Source organism: Notothenia rossii (assembly GCF_949606895.1).
Source record: "Notothenia rossii genome assembly, chromosome: 8".
NCBI classification, from domain to species: Eukaryota; Metazoa; Chordata; class Actinopteri; order Perciformes; family Nototheniidae; genus Notothenia; species Notothenia rossii.
In genome coordinates this window covers 56,534,988-56,560,583 of record NC_136906.1, presented here as the reverse complement: position 1 = coordinate 56,560,583, position 25,596 = coordinate 56,534,988, and the positions used below count along the sequence as shown (strand labels likewise).

At 39.7% G+C, this 25,596-nt stretch overlaps 1 protein-coding gene across 4 annotated transcripts in view; it reads left to right on the top strand.

The window, feature by feature from the left end:
* The window catches only part of fam49a (family with sequence similarity 49 member A), a 47,165-nt gene that overhangs the window by 11,401 nt on the left and 10,168 nt on the right, over positions 1-25,596 (top strand). For all 4 annotated transcript variants that reach the window (XM_079644072.1, XM_079644074.1, XM_079644073.1 and 1 more), the window contains exon 2: positions 17,305-17,360. The gene's annotated coding sequence lies outside the window, so the exon portion shown is untranslated. The remainder of the gene's footprint in view (positions 1-17,304; positions 17,361-25,596) is intronic.

Genomic DNA, 25,596 nt, shown 5'->3' with positions numbered 1-25,596 from the left:
AAGGAGTTTAAATATGGATGCACAAGGCCAAGGCCGATCTTGTTTTGTTTTTAAATGTGGCTGGTGCATTTTAAATGTTTTTTTTCTAGTTAGTGGGCTTAACTTGAGCGGAGATTGACCATATGCCACTTGCTGATCATCTCTCCATAGTGCCATGTAGATGCATCTCACATCCTTAGTTAAGGTTACCACAAGATAATGGATCCCATAATCCTTTCTGTGTTTATGCCAACTATCTTAAGTTGTTCTGCAATCGTTAATGTTATCAGTTTTAATCACAGTTTTGCTGATCCTTTAATATTGTGACATACTGGTTAGTTGGTACTACTTTCCTGATTTTTGTTAGGATAAAACAAAATATAGAACTACAGTAACAACCTTCTGCAGGCACCGAGGTAGCAAGTTTGAACAGATTATACCAGACCAAAGGTCAAGAGCACATAAGTATATTTTCACTGGAGGCTTGGGCTGATTTATGTAAAGGATTTGGTACTTTACTACGGTATTTCAGGATGTAAATCCTCCCCAATTAGACAAAGTTACGCAATAACACTGTTGCTGAGAGACACACTGGTTAAACAATTGGTTTGTGCTTGCCAGTCATTTAACTAGAGATTCCCAAACACAAGTTATTTTGGGTCATTGGTGTTGATTTTGGTTTCCTTCGGTCTATACAAAGTCTCTCCGAGAGGAAAAAAGGGTTGACTTAACAGATATAAGAACTACTGGGTTATCACATACCGGCCTTTTTACCAAGAACCGTTTCACTTATGTTACTAACTACAATTAGCACAAATTGACAGAAATGGTTTGGATAAGTCCACTGGTGAAGAAACTGTTGTGTTGAAGGTTGAGTAATGACATGCCCAGACCTCTGTTATTATCTGAATTGGACCTCCAGTCAAGAAACAAAGTAAAAAGAAAAAAATCTACGTAACTGATCTTTTCCTAATCAAATCGGGAAACATAATCAAATTGAGGAAATGAGTGGCCTCTAATTACATTATTTTGGCTATTAAATTATAAATACATTTTCAATGTGAATAAATACCCCGAAAGTTTGAAGGCATGTTTGCTTGATTGACAGATGTCTTGGTCTATTAAAGTCAGTTGCGGATTGCAAGTTGTTCTCAATCTGTGACTTCACTGAAACTTTCTCCTTTTTCTAAGATTATGATTGAGATTTGGCACTCTACAAAAATCCAGGCTAAAAGATTGCATCAAAGGGGCTTTGTTATGCTTTTGGTGGTTTTCCCTTTCCTATAGTGTGTTATTAAGGTTTTTGTGCATGTAAATGGTCTGCAAAGGCTAAATCCCAGTGTTCCCTCCTGAGGGAGTTTCTCTCCCACACACTTCCCTCCTGCCTGAAACGCCTCCATTGGACTATTTTGTTTACTATAGCAACATAGTGACATCACTACATATAACACTCACGCTTCTAGCTGGCTTGCGCGACAACACTTTTTTTGTACGTGATAAGCTAAGGGCCGGGACATCTTAAGGCGGTTGACCAATCACAACAGAGCCGGCCAGCTCTGAGTACTGGTCTCAGCCAGAGGGTGAAAAGAGGTGTTGCAGCACAGGCAGTATGAGAAAAATAAGACCTATTTGAACATTAAAGCATGGAAACATGTCACAGTAGAGGCACAATATACACATTTGAACCTGAAAATGAGCCTTACTGTGAGCATAACTGTGATTTTTCCTTAGATATTACAAGATCTCCATATCTGACACCTTGCCAATATCACTGGTAGATCAACACTGAGGCATGGCAAAGATGTAGAAGCATCTGGCCGGTGTTCATTTCTCTTCATCTGGGATTTACTGCAGTTGACCCACTCAACAAGGATTTTTCTAAATGGATTTATATTTTATTGGCAGTTCTTTTTTTTCTCAACACAAACAACAAATTAGGCTTTGATTTAGCTGGGAACATTTAATCACGTGTGAAACTTAGAAGACTTTCATCATGTTCCAGGTTTCAAGACAGGCGAGGGAGAATTGGCTCGCCTCATTACATTTGACCTTTTATGGGGCTTGTTTATCAGTGTTGTAAGCTGACTATTTAATAATAGTTACCTGAGGGAAAGGAAGCAAACTGAAACCAGATTCTTTACGTTGCAGGTCAGGTTTAGCCGGCTTGGAGTCGTCTACATAGAGCATTTACTGTTACGTGTTATAATTGTTTTTTTTCTACTCCTGTATCAAGTACATGGAAATAATTATTTTTTGTTTCTTACCCCACAGGTAGGCTGTGACCATATAGTTTATAATGGCACCTACGTTGCTAGATGGTGATTTGAATAATATATCAGGATTATTTTAATTAGAGGGGATACAACAACTAAACTTTCATCTAGACTTAACCCCAGCGGATAGAGATGATCCGATCGGGGATTGGAGCCGATCACGTGATTTTCAAAAGATCGGAATCGGGAGAAAAAAATTGGGGATCGGGATTTTTTCAATTTCTTTTTTTATAAATACTTTTTTAAAATGTTGTATTCAATGTTGCAAAACAAAAATGACTATGTTCAAGTCTTAAATTCATCCTGAGGCCTTAGTTTTGGTTTCAAATTACACAACATCATGTATGTGTTGCTTCTTTGGGGCTTGTTTTCATAGACCTGGTCAAATCTGGCGTGGAGTGGGCACGGCGCAGTGTCTAATTGTAACAGTAAGCTAACGAGTACTGATGAGCTTTATTTTGTTTTGATCCAATGTTGCACAACTGAACTGATCCAATGCTGCTGTGAAAAAAAGAAGCTATATCCATGTTGGATAGAATATCCAATTTAAATAAAAAAATAACCTTAAGGGAAACTTGAATGCTTTTTTTCTTTTTGTTCTCTTAATGCATTGCATAAAGATCGGTTTGGGAAAAATCGGTATTGGCAAATTGTCAAAATCAAATGATCGGGATCGGGCGCAAAAAAAGGTGATCGGGACATCCCTAGCAGCAGACATTATAGAACTATGTAGTTAGAGGAACTTTAATGTGTACTATAGCCGCTTTCACAACAAGTACTTTGCGGTACTTAGTCCCCGGTACTTAGTCTTCCCGAACTCTTTAGTCCCTGGAACTGTCCTAGTAGATTGCGTTCTCACCGGAAGAATAAGTCCCCGGGAGGATTACGCAAATGAAGCCGCTGACGTCACTTCTTCTTCTTCTTCTTTTTCTTCTTCTTCTGCTTTGGGTTTACTGGCAGGCCGCAAACAACTTTACGGTGTATACTGCCACCCGGAGTTGGGGACTGTCTTCAGTAGAAGCTGCTGGGTAGCGTCTTCAGAGTAAATCGCCAGAAGCGCCGACACCTCCTCATCACTCGTCTCCACCGCTCCCATGTTTTCTTTTGTGTTGCCAAGACAATAAAATGGCGGCTTCACAAAACCTTTTGGAGTTTTACAAGGCATGGTTTGCAATTCGCCCAGCCAATCAGAAATTGTTAGTGTGGCCGACACACCCACGAACCATTTCCTCCCCAGGAAAGTACCACCTCTCTAGCAGGAACTATCTTGGGGTGAAAAGGTTTGCGCGAACTAGGGACTAGCTCAAGATCTTTTTGGTGTGAAACCAAATCTCCCCCCCCGTATCGGCCTAGTTCTTGGGAAAAGTACTCCGGTGTGAAAGCGCTTATTGATTGTTATAAGGAAGTTCTCATGGTTTTAGTTGCACACATGATTCTGTGCTGCTCTACCTGAGAAAAGAAAAGCAGTTAAACACATTTTCCACACTTTTCAGCACTTGTTCAACATGCTTTGGGTTTCTTTCATTCTTTTTGTGTACACGGGGTGAGATGACGGACCCATTTCCTGTTCAACTGAGGGTCAGTTGAGGAATGAAAGGTTTTACATGCAGAAGTTTGAATTCTTAGATTGTTATGTTTATTTATTTGTTGTTGTTAGAGGGAGTCAATGTCTGGGTAGTAGGGATGTCATGATACCAGGGCCCTTTCTCATTTCTCTAATTCCCCTCCTCGACTCCCCTCCTCGACTCCCCTCCTCGACTCCTATCCTCGTGTCTTAGTCCCGCCCACAGAAGATGCGAGTGGAGGAGCCAAGGAGGGGAACCGAGGAGAGAGGAGGGGAAGCAGCAGGCGGTTAGAGAAACGAGAACTCCTCTCCTCAGAGCGGTCATTTTAAAGAGACGTCCATTAATGATGACAGGAGGAACAGCAGCCCTCTGTCTGATGGACAGATGTGTTCATGGTGACTTATATATTTACTTTGATTCATTGACAGTGTGGTAATATAATGAAACAATAACAGGCTACAGATGCGGACATATATATATATATTAGGGCCGGGACTCGATTAAAACAATAAATCTAATTAATTAGAGGTTTTGTAATTAATTAATCGAAATTAATCGCATTTTTAAACAATTAATCTAATTAATTAGAGGTTTTGTAATTAATTAATCGAAATTAATCGCATTTTTAATCACATATAAATATTTGACCTGAGAACAGTGAGAAGATGTCAATAAAGTGTGCCGTCACACAGAGGTCATTTGAATTGCTTACCGAGGTCCAATGATCCCCAGTCAGGGCAACACATTCGGCTTTCTCCAATAAATTCTCTTTATCTTCCTTTTCATTGTCATAAAGCTGCTGGATTCTTTTTGTCAGTGTCTTTCTGCATGGCAGCTCATATGTTGTGTCAGACGATGCAATCTGTAGTACCTTTTGCAGCCCCTTATCTTCTACCACTCCAAGTGGTCTACAGTCGAGTGCAATCCAGTGAGCTGGTTATTTTTTCAGACGTGGACTTAGTTATCCTGGCCCTGAAACCAGTCATCTGGTTGAGTGTGGGTTGGGTGTGGGTCATACTTGTCAACCCTCCCGATTTTCGCAGGAAACTCCCGATTTCATTGCCCTCTCCCGGTTTCCTCCCGGGGTCATATTTCTCCCGCATTTCTCCCGATTTCTGACAAAATCAGATTTACACACAACTGTTTCCAATTGTACTCGGAGTCGGGCTAACATCCACGCTAGCTTCCACGCTAGCTGCTATATGTTTTGTATTGAGGTGATACTTGAGGCTTGATGTGCTGCGGTGATATGCGAATTCCTTTTTGCATAATTTGCAAACAACCGTGCTCTTATTGACGCTTCCATCCGTCCGTTTTTAAAACAAAATGTCCCATCCACGGGGCCAACCAAAGCGGTCTCATCAGCTTTTTCGTTGATGTTTGACTATTGTTCACTGTGGTTTGTTGTTGTCTGAAATCATGAACGTTAGTTGGTGCTCCAGTATAATCGGTACGCCTGAAACTCATCCAGTGAGAAACGTAAGTGCGATTAAAATGCGTTAATTTTTTTAACGCGTTAATGTTTGTGTAATTAATTAATCTTAATTAACGCGTTAAAGTCCCGGCCCTAATATATATATATATATATACAATTTCAGATTCAAACTAATGAGAGTGCTCTCATACTTGTTTGGATCTGAAATTGCTTTCTGCTCTGTTTTCTGCACGGACTTCACAACTGTTCTCACTGTAAACATCGCGTCACTATGAAAGCAGTTCATAAAATAATATCCAGGGGATGCAGTGCGCTGAAATTCGTTTCCGGGTCACTACCGGAGGATTCGAGGAGTCGAGGAGGAGAAATTAAAGAAATAAGAAAGGGCCCAGGAACCAGTCAAATGTCACGTTTGTCAATGCCAATTCAATACCACAATAACTAACAAAACAAAAAATCTCCATGTACCTTAGCACAAATCCTTTATCAAGTTTGATTGCAGATTTGATAGGGTCATATTCCCTCAGTTATATATATATATATATATATATATATATATATATAACTATTATAAACCAAAAACTTGTATACGTTTCTGGTTAAAAACGAAATTTCACAAGATACATTTGAACACACCATAGGCACGTTATAATTTACCTTTGCCCAATTCTCATTTTTACTTAATAAAGCTGGAGTGCACCTAAATCCAAGTCAATAGCACTTCCATTATTAGATGCTAAGAGCTAGTGGCTAACATAACCATCTGTAGGCTACTCCTAGATTTTTTTAATGTTGCATTATCAGGTAAAGATAGGGTTATTGTCATTGGCTCGTCGTAGTAAATGTATACATTTACATGATCTAAAGTGGCCCGACTTGAATGCTTTAGGAACAAATGGGTGCAATCGAAATTTTTATTATTATTTTTCCTTTTTCAATTTTAGAGTTTGGGCGTAAGGCTGTAAGTCTTGAGCTCTCGGTGCTGATACGGAAAAAAATATGACTTTCTACAGTAAATGAACTTGGTACCAAAGTATCAGTTCTTGTCACATTCCTAAAAGAGTATTGCAGTGCAAACCGTCATGTTTGATGTCAGAAAATGAATAAAAAGTGAATGTAGGCACTTGTTACATTACGCTGTCAACCTCATGAATCCTAATGGATAGTGATGTGATGTCTCTGTTCCCCCCTCACCCCCTCCTAAAATCCTCAGACAGCTCACTGGTCTGCATGATCCATCATCCATTCATCAACTGTTGCCATGCAGAATGGAAGAAAGAGTTGTCATACACACACACACACACACACACACACACACACACACACACACACACACACACACACACACACACACACACACACACACACACACACACACACACACACACACACACACACACACACACACACACACACACTCATGGGACAGTTGCACACTTCCAGCCCATTGAACCTCCATTGAGGGTTAACCTCAGTTTGAACCCTTAGAGGGTGTTTGCAGGAGGCAGATCATCCAGAGCCAGATGTGTTGCTCCCACCCCCCTCCTCCCTTCTGTCTAACTGACTCTATCCTTTGCGCTTCACATTGCAGTAGAGGACAGACTTTTGCCATCATACTCGTGCAGAAACACACATTAATCCACTTGCCTGGTGTCACCTGGGACTTCAGCTTACGCTCTACTCGGTCATAAATGTGCACACCAACTCCCCTTGCGTGACCTGGAGCAATATTGGAAATATATGTTGGAATTGTCCGGCGTTGGAGATAATGTTCGTCCATGTAAATAATTTAGTTGCAGGTTCAATCCTGGATGTCTGAACATCAACAGCTGTCACGCTATCCAGGGGTTTATCCCTGTGGTTTAGGGAGCATGTAATGGAGCAGCTGATTAAACTTGGAATGCTCATAATGTCATTTTTCACAAACTAAACAAATGATGTTCACAAAACTACAAATTATTTACATTATTTGAAATGCCCTCAAACACAATAGAGTAGGCTACATTATATTTGTTAAAATTCGAATTTTAAAACTTTCAATTAAATCTATTTTGTACACACTTACAGTAGGAGTTGTACATGGTTTTAAAAAATGGCACCAAACCAGTTACCTGTTTGTTTTTTAATGAGTGAGTCCTTAGTTGAAATTCAAGGAAGAATTAAAGCAATGGTAACAGTAAAGAGCTCCAAAATGTCACCCCTGATAGCCCTTAGTCTCTGTTACAGTAAAATCAGGAATGTACCCGCTATTCAACACAAACAGTTATGCTTTTTCTCTCACCCTGTTCACAAAAGGATGCCTATCATAGTTGTATACCAGGCTAGATTTGAACTATTCCTAAGTTTTGATTGTGGAAACTTGGATGCAGTATTGAGAAAACAACAGATCTTGATCCAAAGTAGGCCACGGCCTGTTCCTCCCTCAGGGCAAGAAATGTTTTTGACTGCGAACTAGAGACTTGCAGATCAGCAGTTTACATCTCCCTGTAAAACTCAGGAACCATTGTTCTTGGGATCATGAAGCATTACGTCCAATCTGGTGTGACAACCTAAGACAACCTTGACTCTTGCCTTTTTGTCAGAGCAGTTTTTCTGAGAAGAGTTGAAGGCACTTCTGCTGTCGACCTTGACAAATGCTCTGTGACTGACTCTGTGTCTGTGCTCATCACTCTTCCGTTAGCGCAGGGAAAATACACATGATGTTTCTTCACTCAATTGATTTCTTACACTGACTGATAACTGTAGTGAAACAATGTGGAACCAAACCTTAAACTTGAAAAGCCATGCAGTAAAATCTGATTGTTTTGAAGAGTACAATGTAGATTTTTTGTTGTCAGAGGACATTTTCAAGGTTTGTATCTTTCTTGGCACATTTCCTTGATGTGTTTCAGTATTAGTAATAACTGTGCCAATGCAATATCCTGTTCCGGGTGCACTTTGGCATGAGTTTCGAGACCTTTCTGGTTATGACATAGCATTATATTTATGACCCTTTCACCAGTAACTCCTGTAAATCACAGCTACAAAGGCATCTACATAAGTGAGTCATTTCAGGGTGAAAATGTAGCATTTCATGGACATATTTGAGTAACAATTTCAAGGTGAGCAGATAACACAATACTCATTGGAAGAACATAAATAAAGCCTAAGAGATATGTCTTGCTGACATACTGTATTTAAAGCTTTATCGGTAAGGACACTTCAAACTGTGTTGGACAAATTTGCAATAGATTATAAAGGGTTCTTACTGATTCATTAAGTACTCAGTGGTTTGAGGCTAATGTTGGCCAAGTAAACAGTCTGTGAAAGCACAGCTGATATGAGGGACAGATAAGAGGGACTCGGGAATGTTCTTTATTATGGTCCATTTAACCCAGTGAACTGTGGGATATGGAGTCTTTGGTCTCCTTGTGTAAACGTTGGTTACAGACCATTGGAGGATTACATTCGGTAGTAGCAAGTAGTTTGTCTTTCCACGTTAATGCACCTTTTATAGATCTACAACTGTTTGGATGTTCATTCACTAAGGAAGATGTTGCTTCCTGTTTATTGTAGATGAGATTTGAAAACATTATCCATGCGTGAAGGCTTTTCCCAGCGCTGTTCAGTTTAGCTCCACTTCCGTCATTGTTCTTTGTTTAGTCACAGTGCATTTCCGTAAGCAACATAGTCACAATACTGATGCTCTCTTTGTTCTTCCGGATTTTGTTTGGATTCACAACTCATATTTTCTTCCTGAGATTTCCCTCAGGATTACTTCTTTATCACACGTCTGCAGTCTGTCACTCTCCCTCTCTTTATCCAGAAGGTTTAGCATCCTCCATGCAGTCAACCAGAAGTGGCAGCAGCTTTCATCACACACCTTCCTGTGTGTGTGTGTGTGTGTGTGTGTGTGTGTGTGTGTGTGTGTGTGTGTGTGTGTGTGTGTGTGTGTGTGTGTGTGTGTGTGTGTGTGTGTGTGTGTGTGTGTGTGTGTGTGTGTGTGTGTGTGTGTGTGTGTGTGTGTGTGTGTGTGTGTGTGTGTGTGTGTGTGTGTGTGTGTGTGTGTGTGTGTGTGTGTGTGTGTGTGTGTGTGTGTGTGTGTGTGCGCGCGCACGTGTGTTGTGCTTCCACTGTTTTAACCGACATCTCTGCTATCACCATGGAAACAGCCTGTAGACGGAATAGACTAATGTGTTTTGTGGGTTGGGTCAGGTGTGGGTGCTATTAATAAAAGACCATGTCATTACCTGTCAATAATGAATTTACACCTGTTGCAAATGTTAGCGTTGTCTCAAACTAAATTGTGATCAAAATGTTTTCCTTTTCTTTCATTACTCTTTGTTTGTACTGGACATTGGTTGCCAGGGTCTGGTGAATCAGTGTTTAAAAAAAAGATGATAATTTCTTAAAACTGACCAGACAGGTAAAGTGTATGTGGAGGAAGTGTGTTAGAAACAGTTCCACTGAAGCTGCCATCATAGGCCCAGTTCCAACCCGTCCCTACACCCGCCCACGCCTTGACAGAGTGAGCTCCGTCTGTAGAGTGAGGCTCCCTTCCTTTAGGTGTAGCGTACAATTCAAGCATTAATTGGTTGTTTATGGGCCGCTTGGTTTATGCAACAGACCCTGTAAATCTACACAACTTTACTATCAATTGCACTAATCTACGATTTTATTGTCAAGACAAGGCTATATATGTTCCTTGAAAAAATGATAGATAATTTAAGCTTTAAGTTGTTATAATGTGTACGACAATATGAAATGTCAATCTTATTTTGTGCATTTTAATAGTAAACTGGAACTATTTCCCTTATTTTCATCTTCCTAACCTGCTGTTTTTGTTTTTATACAACTTAACTTACAACCAGTTATATTCTAACTAATTTTGGACCATTACTAGCTGAATTTCTGGGGTTCTTTTGCAACATCAGAGTAAAGGATGTTCATGATAACTTCATTATAAACTGCCCAGCATCTGCTTTGCACCTTCGGGGGTGTTGGTAGAATATTAGTAGTCATGTTAAAGCAATCAGATGTGATGTGGGCAGGATTTGAGAATAAAGAGTGCTGACTACAGAGACGGCTTATTGCGTCAACGCTAGGGTCGTCGTGAAATGTTCAATTAGTTTATTCTATGGGCTAATGGCTGACATATGCTACATATCACAGCCTGACTACCCAATGGATGAATAGAGTGATATGTATTACAGATGATTTTCACAAATCCGTCCCTCATCCAGAAACGTGTAAAAATACAATAAAGCTCAGATACAGTAACAGCTAATTATATTAAGTATCATGTAATGAAGACACCAGTGTTTTTTGATAGTCCTCATTTCCCTTAGGGCAAAGAACAATTCAGACTGAGAGTAGGTGAGAACAGACTAGATATGTAAGCCTTTTGTTTTGAGCAAATGAAATAGACAGACCTGAGAAACTGCCTGAGATACATCCATTTTTTTTAAAGTTAATAGATAACTGGGTTTAAGTCTGGTTAGCCAAACAGAATGATCTCATTGTGACAATGCTGTCCCAAGAAAGTTAAATTAAAGTGGACCTATCATGCTATATTTGAATAATATACCGTAGTGTATGACCATACCTATATAAGGCATATTTATACTTTTTATTTTTCAAAATACCAAACAGATCATGCATTTTAGCCATTCCTCGTTTCGCTCAATTTAACACTGTCTTTTCATGGGCTGATTCTGTGAGAACAGCACCATCTACAGGCCTGGCATATGTACTACAGCGTCTCCAGCGCTTTCGAACGGCAATGTCCATGGCTGTCTCCTCCTGATTGGTGGAGTTGGCCCAATAGCCGTAGCGCCACTTCTGTGACGTCATAGAAGTGTTCAAATCTGGATCAGTCTGTATCAGATCCGTTGCAGCCCCTTTTTAAGAGATTTGGGTATGGAGGAAAATAGAGAGGGTTGTGTCTTCTGACACTTGGTGAGTTCCCTGGAACACCGGGGACACATATTCATGTATAAAAGACGTACAAAAGTGCATTTTGCATGATAGGTCCCCTTTAACTAAATGATCCAATATATAAATGCTTTGCCTTGCAGCATTCATACTGTTTAATAACACAGAATGGGGCATGATGGCCTGTATTATGATGCATGTTATTCCCGGTGGGGTCACTGGAAAATTCCATTCTGCCTCTCGATTGATGTTTCCTGAAAAACATGTTTATTTTTTTTGAGTCTGCACGCATCTCCATCCTCTCTGTCTGGCTCCACCATCTGCCTGCATGATTGACAGATTTACTGACTTTCTGACTGAGTCATCTGGTTACTGCTTGGCTTAATGTGTGCCTATTGCGCTAATAACTGCCCATATGAAGGGTTAGATGGATGACAGTCTCTCCGTCTGGGTAGCTAATGGCTGTTTTTATAATAAATACATTAAAAAATGTCATCTATGGAAGCCGTGGCGCTGTAAAAAGCACGACCAATCATCTAGGGCTGTCCCGTATACCATATTTCGGGCTCCGGATATTCGGTAGTAATCCGAAATATTCGGTGCGGAGAGATTATTATTATTTTTTAATAAAAAAAAAAATTCCGGAAGGTTTCATAACACACTCCGAATCCGAGACACCTGACAACACGCTGTTAAGCAGAAGCGCAGAAAGAGCATACTATTACGATTTATATTTATTTATTGTCTCAGTACTCGCATACATTAAAACTAAATGTGTCCTCTGCATTTAACCCAGCTGCAGTGCAGCGCCCGGGGACCAAACCTGGTTCCAAATTCCGTCTATAACGTTTTACAACCTGAAGAGTCAAACAAAGATACAAAACACATATTTCTGTTTTAACAACAATACTTTTAATAACATAGCCATAACAGTAGGCCTAACAGTGTAATACTTTTTACCGATACAGTAAACAGTATTTGAATAAATGAAGAACGAAAAATAACTGTATGCCAATAATTGCCTTAGCCCCAGATGTTCCCACAGTACTCCTATTATTTTCACTATTCGGATAAAATTTAAAAACTAATTTAAAAAAACAATTCGGTTGCTTGCTTGCAACTATTTTCCAAGCAAAGTAAGTGCACAATTTTATCATGTGTAACGTTACTGTTTAAACAGCAGATAAAGCAGCTTCATCATGGCAACTTGACAACAGCTAAGCTAAGCTAGGCTACTACTCACAGCATCCAGGTGACTTTTCAGAGTTGTTGTGCCACCGTGGTAGGCCAGTTTCTTGTCGCATATTTGGCACACTGCCTTCTTCTTACTGTCGTCCAATTTAAAATGGTCCCACACAGCTGAAGTCTTCGGCCTTTTGTGTTCAGGTGTGTGAAACTAGGTGAAGCGAGGTGAAGCGTGCCGTTTGCGTTCGTGACTGTGAGTGAACGCGATGTCAGGAGCACAGGCTGAGGTTGTATATATTTCCGCATTTTAACAGTGCATTTGAAAAATATAAATATAGTATAAGAATATGGCAATTTGCCTTTATTGATAGCATACATTTAGGGAAAAAAAAAAAAATATTGGAAAAAAAAGAAACCCGAATATTCGGGTACAGCCCTGCAATCATTTTAGGCTAAAATAACTGGATGGCCTACCTGCCTGTCAGCCTTCCCATCTGTGCACACACTTATCTCGTGCCCTCATTGGTCATGTGTGCGTTCGTGTGTGTTGGAGGAGGGGCTGAAGGAAGAGGCATATTTTTGCCGGTTGTGTACTTTCAAATTCTAGTGCACTCGAGCTGGTTTCTCCAAAATTACCTACCCTACTTTTAAGAGGAAGTGGAGAAATGAAAGGGAAAAAGAAAGAGAGAAAAGGGAAGCATGGATAAAGAAGTTGACTCGCAGAAAGAGAGAAGTTGCTTGTATAATAAAAGCGATGATGCGTGTCTGCTCCCCGCGCTCGGTCTGTGCTGTCCACATGGTGTTTTGGCAAGTGTCTAAGAGGTCCAGAGGGGGGTGGTGTGTGTGTGTGTGTGTGTGTGTGTGAGATAATGTTGAGGTGCAGTGTGCTCATGTGTCAGAGCACAGGGACTCACTCACATTACTTTGCCCTGATAGAGTGGTGCGGTGATGATGAGAATAAGATCTGTGGCAACACACGCTTATGATAGTTACATGTTTTGTTAAGCAGGGTAATCTCACAATATTAACACCACTTTTGTGGTTTTGGAAGCGTAAATGCAATCACCAGAAGAAGAAAGCTAAAGTTAAGGCTATAAACAAACGTGGTTTGACTTTGAACCAGAAGTGGTCAAATGCTAGCTATTCTCCGAGTTTTAGGACACCTCTATAAGGAGTGTGTTGAGTATCCCTAGGGGACCATCATCCATCCATCTACTGCATGCCACCTTTATTTCCCTGGCTTTTCGTGCAGGTCCTCCAGAGTAGAGATGTGGGTCAACACAGATGGATGAGGACTATCTTCTCTGACTGATGGCACTGTCTTCAGGCTCCTGAATGCTGTATTTTTGCAATAGAAGATGGAAGATATGTGTTAAACACTGAGAAGAATGTGCAAACAGCAGATGTACAGTGGGGCAAAAAAGTATTTAGTCAGCCACCAATTGTGCAAGTTCTCCCACTTAAAAAGATGAGAGAGGCCTGTAATTTTCATCCTAGGTATACCTCAACTATGAGAGACAAAATGAGAAAAAAAAATCCAGAAAATCACCTTGTCTGATTTTTAAAGAATTTATTTGCAAATTATGGTGGAAAATAAGTATTTGGTCAATAACAAAAGTTAATCTCAATACTTTGTTATATACCCTTTGTTGGCAATGACAGAGGTCAAACGTTTTCTGTAAGTCTTCACAAGGTTTTCACACACTGTGGCTGGTATTTTGGCCCATCCCTCCATGCAGATCTCCTCTAGAGCAGTGATGTTTTGGGGCTGTCGCTGGGCAACACGGACTTTCAACTCCCTCCAAAGATTTTCTTTGGGGTTGAGATCTGGAGACTGGCTAGGCCACTCCAGGACCTTGAAATGCTTCTTACGAAGCCACTCCTTCGTTGCCCGGGTGGTGTGTTTGGGATCATTGTCATGCTGAAAGACCCAGCCACGTTTCATCTTCAATGCCCTTGCTGATGGAAGGAGGTTGTCACTCAAAATCTCACGATACATGGCCATGTATTCGTATTCATGTATTCTTTCCTTTACACGGATCAGTCGTCCTGGTCCCTTTGCAGAAAAACAGCCCCAAAGCATGATGTTTCCACCCCTATGTTTCACAGTAGGTATGGCGTTCTTTGGATGCAACTCAGCATTCTTTCTCCTCCAAACACGTCTAGTTGCTCACCGTTCTTGTGATCATTTTGACCCCACGGGGTGAGATCTTGCGTGGAGCCCCAGATCGAGGGAGATTATCAGTGTTCTTGTATGTCTTCCATTTTCTAATAATTGCTCCCACAGTTGATTTCTTCACACCAAGCTGCTTACCTACTGCAGATTCAGTCTTCCCAGCCTGGTGCAGGTCTACAATTTTGTTTCTGGTGTCCTTTGACAGCTCTTTGGTCTTGGCCATAGTGGAGTTTGGAGTGTGACTGTTTGAGGTTGTGGACAGGTGTCTTTTATACTGATAACGAGTTCAAACAAGTGCCATTAATACAGTTAACAAGTGGAGGACAGAGGAGGCTCTTAAAGAAGAAGTTGCAGGTCTGTGAGAGGCAGAAATCTTGTTTGTTTGTATGTGTCTCTCCTAGTTGAGGTATACCTATGATGAAAATTACAGGCCTCTCATCTTTTTAAGTGAGAGAACTTGCACAATTGGTGGCTGACTAAATACTTCTTTGCCCCACTGTATAAGTAATGCTCAATACTACTTGGTATGATCAGTTCTTGATTTTTATGTGGGTGAGTTTAATCCGAAAGTGTGTGTGTGTATGCTATGCTTTACAGACCATGTGAGAATACACTGTGGAAGCCTAATCACCCATTTCATATCATTTGGCCTCATGCATGAATGTTTCTTATTCTTCCCTTTCATTTGTCATTGCACACAGGTATTGAAGGAATAAATGAAAACCCGGAAAAGTGTGCTGACAGCCAAAACTGTTCTTACCCACCTGATTATGTTGATGAATTTGTTTGATCTTAAAATGGATGTGACTGCCAGGCAATCAGCATTTAGCACGAGGAAACACTCAATGAGCCCTTATAAGGGCAGCAAATTGAAGTACTGTGTGCCTGTAACATTAAAGTGAGACAAAAGAAGAAGAAAGGAAACTTTAAAAAATGCAATGAAGAGAACTTTACTAAATAAAGTTTTATAAAGAATAACATATAGTTCAACATATGAGATTAACTTTTTCCCAAATAAATGAAAAGAAAAGAGTGCACTGTTACCTTAAAATAAATTGCAGAATATAGTGGACCATTGTCATTCCTTCAGGTGTGTATAAAAGCTTGCCAAGGCCTGCGTATGAGCATGCTTATTGATCTAATTGTGTTGTCATTTAGGTGAAGTTTGACACCATGTCCTTGAAGTCTTCTAAAGATATGCTTGTGTGCTGGTTTGATATGCTACTCTGCTTTGCTAACGCTAGAATGTGTGAATGGTTTCATTTCAAAGCCCTGTCCTGCAAAGCTGATTTTTGATTTAGCAACTTTAAAATGTGTCCAAACACTTGCCCTGTTTGAAGACGAACACTGTACACACTGTACACAGTCAGAGGCTGCACTGTGCCCTCGTGTGTTGACTACTTTTTCTTGTGCCTTTTCATTTTGATAAAAAAACATAACTTTATAAAACATTCACACAACAATGATTGAATCCATTCAGAATGGTAGAGGCTTGACTGATGTGCCTCTTCTGATGGGGCTGGCTGTAGTCCACTAATTGGAAGATTGTCAATTCGATCCCTTGGCTCCTCCATTCTTCATGTCGAACTGTTAAACCCAACATTTCTTAAGTCAATTTAAAATGGACAACCTTTTTTTTTTGTACCTGTCCTTCACTGGGAAATCTGAGCCTTCTTCCTGCTACTTATTTCTTTGAAGTCAGGTCTCTGACTGGATATTGGTGGTTGTACGACTATGCACTGCAGCACAGAGAGTATTTATAGGCTGGAGTGCATAATGATGGCCTGCCCTGCTAATGATTTCCTCTCTTGTTCAGCTGGATACCATCTTGGATTCTGATGCCAGAAATAGTTCCACCTTTGGCCCTTAAAGTGTCTCTAACAGCACTAATGTCACTTAACTGTTCCAGCTGCAAATTAATCATTTGCAGCTTTATTTCTAAATCATTGATTCATTTTGGGTTGATAAAATGTTTTCATTTATTCTTCACTATATATTTGGGCTGCACAATTTTGAAAAAAACAAACTGCGATTATTTTGACTGATATAAAAATTGTGATACGAGTCACGACATTATAACTATTGATCATCTTTCCATCATTATGCTCAATATCATTCAAATACATAGTTAAAGTGATCATGGTATGAATTTTATTTTATTTTTAAGGATCAGTACCCAGCTCAAATATGTTATTCAGTCGTAAAACAATGTTTAGGCCGGGACATCTCTGCGCACCTCAATCCCTAATTAAAATACTCACTCTTCTTTTGCATGTATCAAATATAGCGATATATTGAGATTTCAACATTTTGATGAAATGTCCAGCCCTACTACATTTTTTAAAGATATAGAAATGAACTTCAGATAAGTCTTTCTTAGAGTTTGTGACATGGTGCCATCTTTTGTATGTATTCCCTGCTCTCACCCTGCAGGAAGTAACAGTACCGAGCATGCTAATGACTGTCAGCACCCACAGCTTGTCGCAGGACATTTAATACTCCAGATAACATGCAGCAGACGGATCCTTAATCAGCTTTATTTTAAATATCACACAGACAATGGTGTAGATTTCACTGTTAAATAATTCAGTGTGTGTTCTGTGGCCGTATTTGTTAGTTGAATGCTTGTATATGTGAGAAAGGGGGAGGTTGGAAATGTGATACTCTACCTGTCTGATGCACAGATGTTACACCAGGTTGTGTGATTGGTTGTTTTTCAACTATCATTTCTTTCCCCTATATGTTCTAACACACACTCTTTCTTTTCTCTTATTTCAGAGAGAAAGAGAAAGCGGATGATATAGACAGCAACCCGGGCTCCTCCACCAGAGAAGGTAAATGACTCTTACACAAACAGTTCTTGGAGCATGTGTAGTCATGTTAGAGTCAGACCACAGTGTAAGCTGCCACTGAGGCACAGCAGCCCAGTCACTAAGCTGTGGTTAGATGACTGCAGCTGGGATTAGCCTGCACTTGTTGTAGAGAGCCCAACACTTTCTCCCTCCAAGGCACTGTTTTTCCTTCGGGTTGTTAAAGAGAAATTCTGAACTTTCAGTTAGCATTTCTTCATTTCTCCCATCAGATGAAGTTTGCACTAACAACTGAAAAAAAATGGTTGGATTGCCCTTATTATATGTGGAAAGAGCAAACATTTTAATGACCATTGCATTTTTATATCCTAATATATCTAGCAAGTTAAATGACAAGCCATTTTCATAATCCATAGGGCTATTAAAAACGTCTTATGCCAGGCAAAGGCTTCTGCTACGGACCCTTCAGTTACACATGGCAACCGTTTTAGAGGATTAAACAGGATTCTGAAAATGTCCAAGCTTAGGGAAATGTATCTTTGCAAATAATCGACATGTTGTAAATGGCATTGAACTACATGAACTGTGTCTTACTGATACATTCAAATGATTCGAACATGAGCATGATCAATCAGGCATACACTAGCTAGTTTTCTATTTGGGTTAAAGAAAATGATTGCAACTCTAAAGAAATTCAAATGTGTTTTTTAAAGAGAACAGCTGCAGTTGTTAGGGGCATTTAGAGTCCTTTTGTTCGTTAAAGGTGCAGAGTTTCTCTCACTGATGAATTCCATTTCTGCTTTTGGGTCTGATTTGGTTGCTTTGTGACAGTGCTAACGATATTTGATAACATTACTTCTCACACCGTTTTCAATATAAAAGAAAATATGAGACCTTGGAGGAATACAAAATGCATTTTTCACTCTACAAATGATTGTGTTTGTTCGCTCACAGCGTCATTTCTCTCCCAACAGAGGTTGTTTCAGACGGCAGGAGAGGCCATTTGAACGTGGCATTCATTTTGAGTTTGCTTTAATTATAAAGTGCAGATAGCCTCGAGACTGCTGCATTGTTTCACAAACACATTTTTCAAACAAGAGGAATGTTGGAAATGAAGTCAAAGGAGGACAGTGGGGCTAGGCGGGTTTCTGTCTGTGTCACTGAGAACAACTTGTGGAATGTTTTGTTTCTTTTTCCAACTAATTTGATATTAATACAGACAAGGTACACAAAAACAACATTAGTCGCAGCAGGAGTAAAGAAAGCGTTCCCTTTTTTTTTAAATCAAGAAATTAGCCCCCCCATGAGTCATCTAATTTCAACGTTTTGAAATATTATGAAGAAAGGAATTTACAAATTAATTTACAGGGGCTTAAATAACAAGAGAAACCCAGAAAATAAAAAAGTCATGCAAGTACACATATAGATCATAACATAATTTACTATAAGTTGACTGACAGGGTAGAATAAAGTTCCCCAGTGACACAAGTCTGACGTTTGTTTTGCAACATTTAGTATCCGAGGGGATTTTCAAATGTATTTAATTCTTTTTTAAGTGTATTTGGTATTTCTCAAGTTCTTTTTTCTTGGGGAAATCTCACCACATCTTCCTTATTTCTATCATTTTAGTTTAGGACATTCTTGTAAATGACTTAATTAAGGGAACTATCTTTTGTCTCACTAAAAAATATCCCTTTCTCTGGTATACTATATGTGATATTCCCCTTTCAATTGGAACCACGTCACAACTGATGGTTAACACTATGGGATAGTTACATTTTCCACACTTTAAATCCAGGCCGTATAGATAAGTGGATTTGAAAGAGGAACCGGGCTGACGAGGAATTCCCCAGCAGAGTTTCCCCTTCCCTGTCTGTCCTGACAGAAACGTAGAGACAGGACAGTGTAACCGAGAGCAGAGACTTTACAATTCTGTGAAGCTCTTAAGAGAAAAATATTCTTTCTAGTGGCCCAATACCGAAACATTGATATATATTCGTACCCTCTTGGGTAAAATTGGCATAACTTATGTGCCCGTATGTTAATGCAGGTTTAGTGAACACGGATTTGTCCTGTATCATCATCACAGTTAATGCCTCACACTGTAGATACTATTTAAAGACTTTAGTTTGCAACACACACTTCACTGCCAAATCATTGAGTTACACAGAATGACATGACATTACATAAGACCCAAATTGAGTTAACCCCTGCAGTACTACACGGGTGTGTCTCGCTCTGTTTTTGCCCAGTCACTATTGTGGAGATGTTAATGGGATTAAATAAAACACCCATTCTATCTGCTGGCTTGTTTGACCCAGGTCAGGAGGAGGGTTTTCAAACATCATGTGACCATTATTGTGACTTTAACCCTGCTTAAAACTAGTAGGGATTTCTGAGAAAAACATACACACAAAAAAGAATCCTCCAATAACTCATAAAACGAGTAAAAGAGAGGAAGAAGGAAACCAGAATAGTGATCCTGTGAAACATTCATATACCTGGTTAGACCTTGTCTGTCAAGATGAATAGGTTCCAACAAGCATTAGCGAGGCTTGTCTCTAATTGTTCACTTCACAGCAGACATTTTGAGTACTGTCATAAGAAACAATAGCTACTGCATTCAATTCATGTAAGAGCAAGCTCCAGATTCCTGATGGTGTGCATACTGACTCACTGTGTTGGCATACTTAAATAGTTAATAGAACTGAGCCATTGTTTATGGTATTGGTTCAACCTGTGATTGTATTGCTATTACAAATGAGAATGTCTGCAGTTGAAAACTCAGTCCTAGCTCCAGCTAGCTAGTGTTGTTATAATGGCAACAAACCACGTATGTGACATGCCTTAAGTGAATAAACAGGAGACCATGGGGAGAGCAGACACCTTTTATATGCCCAACTTTACTCCGTTTTGAGCAGATATGGCATGTTAACTTGTAAAACATGTCACAATGTCTCTATCCAAGCCTCGTTTTTTTATAAATGTACGTTTGTTTAATTATACATAGCATGTTCAGCTTGTCTGGAGCTGCTGTTGCTTTCATTTCCGCTTTCAAGAATGCTGCTGGAACTGGTTTGTTTTCCCTCAGGGGGAAATAAAGCTCAAACTCAAATACAGGTTGAAGGCACAGTTCTCCCCAAACTCTAAGATACCTATTTGTTCTCTTGCCTGTAGTGCTAGTTATCATTCTAGATTGTTGAGTGTCCAAGATAACAAGTGTAGGGATGGCAGACTCCTCTTCCATATTAAGAAACTAGATTTCACTCTTGTTGCTCAGAGCGCCAACAAATGTCAACAGCATTGACTCCTTCTAGTAATCAGGATCCGAGCAGTTTGATGTACTTTCTTTAAACCGCAGAATGACTCGTGCATCAACTCATGCCTATAAGGTATATTGTTAGAGCTATCTTACATCACAGCTCAGCCATGGAGGATAGTATTCATGTTTCCATCTCGCACCGTCATCATAAGTAGCTACCCTTCTGGACAGTGATACAGTGGAGAAAGTAGTTCCTACATGAAACCGCTCACAACTAATCCCATGCAAGTGTGTTTTTTTTGCTTGTTTTTGGGTAGAACTATCCCCTAAGATAACTGTCACAGGATATTATCATAGCGTGAATGAGCATAATATGTTTTCTTTTTTTACTCTTCTGGTCAGATGTTCTACATATAAGGTTTCTGCAGAGCTGACTTTGCTCTGGGTTTCATTTCATACCTCTGCATCGTACTTTAATCACGGGGTTACGTTTCTGGGTGTACCTTACATTGTATCAGTGGCAGATGAAAGCTTCACTATGCTTTGGTTCATCTGTACACAGACCTGATTGGTCGAATTAATCAACAAAAGCTTTAGCATACCAGAATGCAATGCAGCTACATTTTTAGTGACATCACTGCAATCACGGACACTCCCAAGTGTTCATAAACCCGATGACTCTAAGCCATAATAAAGTGTTCTGTAGAGGTTGTTAAAAGCAATGCATGTGTTGTAAGACAAATTAAGTGTAGAACAGTATGAGAAGAATGTTCCTTAAGGCGTCTGTAAAAGCTAAAAATGCCGTTTTCCCCCGGACACACTTTCTATAATGAATTAAAAAAAAACTGAATGGAATGTTATAGTACAGCTTGACTTGTATATGTTGTTATGGAAGCTTTGTTGTAACATGATGTTGCTCAGAAGTCCGATATTTCTGATAGTATATCTCTTTTGCTGGTTACCGGGACCTGAGGGTAGCAGAAGCAGAGTTTGGCTGCAGATAAAGGCAGAGACTTGCTGAGGAACTTGTTGTAGCCGCAGGTCAGGGTTGCTCCATAAAACGAAGGTACTAGCACATGTACCAACATGCTGTCATTTCAGTGCAACTGCAATCCCTGTTAGTGAGAGTTAATGTGAAGCAGCACTGCCCCCTTCTGGAACAACCTTGTATTGAAGTTATCTGACGACTTTATAGGATTCATTATGTCTCCAGAATTAAAGTTGATCCTGAATGAATTGTACTCAATGTGTTTTTGATTTTATGAGAGGTGAAAGATGAGGGTTTATGATTGAAAATAGTTGCCGCTGGAGGCTGTGCACTGTGAGGATCATGTGCACACTGCAGGACAGAGTCTCTGTTGTTGTCTCCTCACACTAGGCCTGTGAAGTCAAGGAGAGGTTGGATCTCTGTGTGTGAGGAGAAAAGAGTGTGCGCTGATAGGCTCTGTGAACAGATGCCTCGTGTCCTTAATAGACTGACTGTAAATGACCTTATGCAATCATACTTATCAAAAGGGAAATTGGATTTTGTGACTATTGCTCCATTAAAACAAAATATATAATAATATAATTAAATCTCAAATAAAATGTATTTCTGTTTTCTATAAAAACAGTCATTTAAATTAAGGATTTGTTAAAAACAATCATTCAATTAAATAAAGATATTTCTATAAACATAAGATTTTTAAGTATGATTTTGCAATACCAACATCTCATGAAATAAAGATATTTATACAAACATAAGTTGAAGTAAGAATTTGTAATATAAGATATAGTTCTTTAAAAATATGTATATAAACACATAAGTTAAAGTATGAATTTGCAATACCAATTACTAATAAAATAAAGCTTTTACTATAAAATAAAAAGTTAAAGCACACATTTGTAAAAAAAAACGTAAAATAAAGATATTGAATGGAATAGAGGAATGCCCAATAAAGGATTTTATATAGAATAAAAATATGTATAACCTAATAAGTGAAAGTTAAAATGTGCACACTTTGCTACAATATATAACATGTAATACAGTATTAACAGAGGCATATTAGTATTAATATAATATTAATGCTGAATTGCAGTTTATAAGGGTTTGGATTCTGATGGTGAAGTAAACTGTTTAAATTGTGCAATTCAGCATTAATATTATATTACTACGAGCAAATGTATTAAATGTGCAAGCATAAAAAACATCTGTCATCTGTTTTTGTCAGAAGACCCTGGGTGATTTAGTTTCCCACCCAACGAGAACGTATAAACGATCATCTTTTGAACCCAGCACAGTTATACAGGGTGTTTCTCAATGTCGAGGACGCTTGCTTGGTAGCACATGTCTTCCGAGTCACTTGCTTCAGAAGCGAGGCAAGAATCCTTCCTAGCCTCGGAAAACGAAGAATTGTGGAACATGCTAACAGGTGTGCGTCATATGCGCGGCCCCGCCTTAAATAGAGCGTGATTTCCGCCAAAGATTTGGATATTGGTCCGCGTGCAAAGCATTGTGCGGATTTTAAGACCGTGGAGTCTACACATGTGCCTCGAAATTTCCCGCAACGAAGTACACCGGCCTCGATGACGTAGCATCCTTGAAATAGTGGCTCTGGAGCAGCCTTCCTCGACATTGAGAAACACCCGAAGTCTCCATTAGCATGGCCATGATGAGCTGGAAGGTTTCCTGCAGTCGTGCCCTCATATTATGCCCCTAGGCCTGCTGAGATTACAGAGTTGTGACCACCCTCCATGGCTAAGGAGGAAGACTGTTCCCTGGAAATTGCTATCTACCTACTGCCTTTTGCATCTAATAAAACCTTTACTGAGTGAAACCGCTATTTAGTGTGTTCTTAATCCAAAAGAGCAGGGAAATAAGGTCAGACCCTCAGGAGTTCTGAGCAACAAAGGTGGGAGGAGTTCTTGCTCTCAGCCTCTTCACTGACCAGGAAATACACATGTGCATACTGTGAAGGAAAAGTTGTTGTTTTTTACTACTTTTACTCAAGTTCTTGCCGTGTCTGTGTTCACAATAAGAAATCCTTTGTTTAGCCTTCAAATGTATTTCAAATGGTAGAGCTGAAATAATACATCCAGTGACCCATTTACTGACCAAAAATATTTTTTTAAATACCTACAATTATTTTTGTTCTAGGATGTAAAATGTATATCTTTTGAGTTTAGTCAAACACAAGAGACATTTTCTGGGAATGAATGATGGCAGCTTATTAATATTTTCTAATTAATTTGCTGTCCGAATTACATGACATGACACTTGTTAGACGCTTTTATCCAAAGCGACTAACACACATTCAGTACTGTGGTTAATCCCCACAGGAGCAGTTTGGGGTGAAGTGTCTTGCCCAGGGACACAACGACATGCTGACTGCAGTGGGACTCGAACTTGCTATCCCCTGATTCAAAGTTATTGTTGTGAAAAGACTGAATAAATATCTTTCACTTTTATCTAGAAATGCTACTTGACTTTGATAATGAGTTGCCTAAACTGCTCCTGTTTTTAGACTGGGTCACAATGATATTTGATTGAATAATTCTCATCATACATAGTCATTTTCAACTAAACCACAACACAAACTGAAGCAAAGGAATCAAATGCCATTGATTCATATTTGAAATTCCCCCTAAAACTCAGTGCAGGGTCTCTGTGGCTGAAAGTTGAACCCAGTGATATTTTCTTAATCTGCATTGCCTTAAAATGACTCATGATGCCAATTGACCTTTCGCAAAGCCACGCCCCCCCTTGGTTACTGTTGCTAGTCCGACAAGCTGAGAGCCAGATGCGTTAAACAAAGCCATAATGGAGGGTCTCCGTAACGTCGGAGTCGCCTTAACAGACTCATTTTGGAGCAATAACGCAGCAATATCCTCCAGGTCCCAACAAAAGGGGCTACAATACGCTATGGAGGGTTATATCCACAGTATAAACATTAGAAAAGAGGGAGGCACAACATCAATAGAGGCACTTGCATACAGGTCGCAGTGCAAGAGTGGAAAACCACATGAGCTGTATGTCAAATTCGACGGAATTATTATTATTATTATTATTATTTTTGGAATAAAACAATACAATCACAAGAGGCATTAAATGTTGTAGTTTGTCTAAAGTTAACTACCGTTTCCTTGGTGGCTTTCTGCATCCACCTTGTTGTTCCTTTGTGGGGGTCGGGGTGCCCACTTGTGCAGCAGGATTAGGGAAGTCGGCAGTAGGCTTTCCATTAACAAAATGCTACAAAGATTAAAGCAAAATATAAATGAATGATTGCTTGTTGGCTTTCTTGTTTGTACTTTGACCACAGGTAGACTAATAACGGAGCTCAGCTGTTCAGACATTATTATGCATCAATTGATATACATGGTCAAAACGACCTATAAGCACACAGCTTACAGCTGTAGTCGTGTGACTTTAGCTAACGTTAGTTAGTGAAATTAGTTAATTAAATTAGTTAGTTAATTTGTGAATGTAATCTTTGCTAGCTAGCTAGCTACGTTAGCACGTATTTACCTTGGAGCAAACGTATTTGTGTTTGTTGATATTCGCCATATTCAGCTGGGCATGGGGCCTGCCGCATTTCTTTATCCACTGGCGGCAACTCGCCTCTCGGGTTTTGGGTTTAGGAAACGGGTAAAATATCACCCCCACACCCCCCCCTCTAAGCTTATGGGATATCTGCTATCCGATTTGCAAAGACCATAAGCACAACGCTTCACCATTTTCGCAATGAATTTGAAAGCTAAGCTTGTCGGACTTCCACAGGGAGCCGCGCACGTGATCGAATATGATTGGACAACGGGCATTTAGGGGCGTGGCTTTGCGAAAGGTCAATTGTGGATTCATATCAAACAAAAACTTGAAATTCCAGTATCAATGTACTGGGTTGGCTTGTGGTTTGCTGAGTAGTACATTCAAAAATCAACAGTCAGAACAAATGGAAACAACCTCTGTTGGATAGAAATGTCTCTGTTATCTATCAACTACACATTCTGTATGACTTCTGT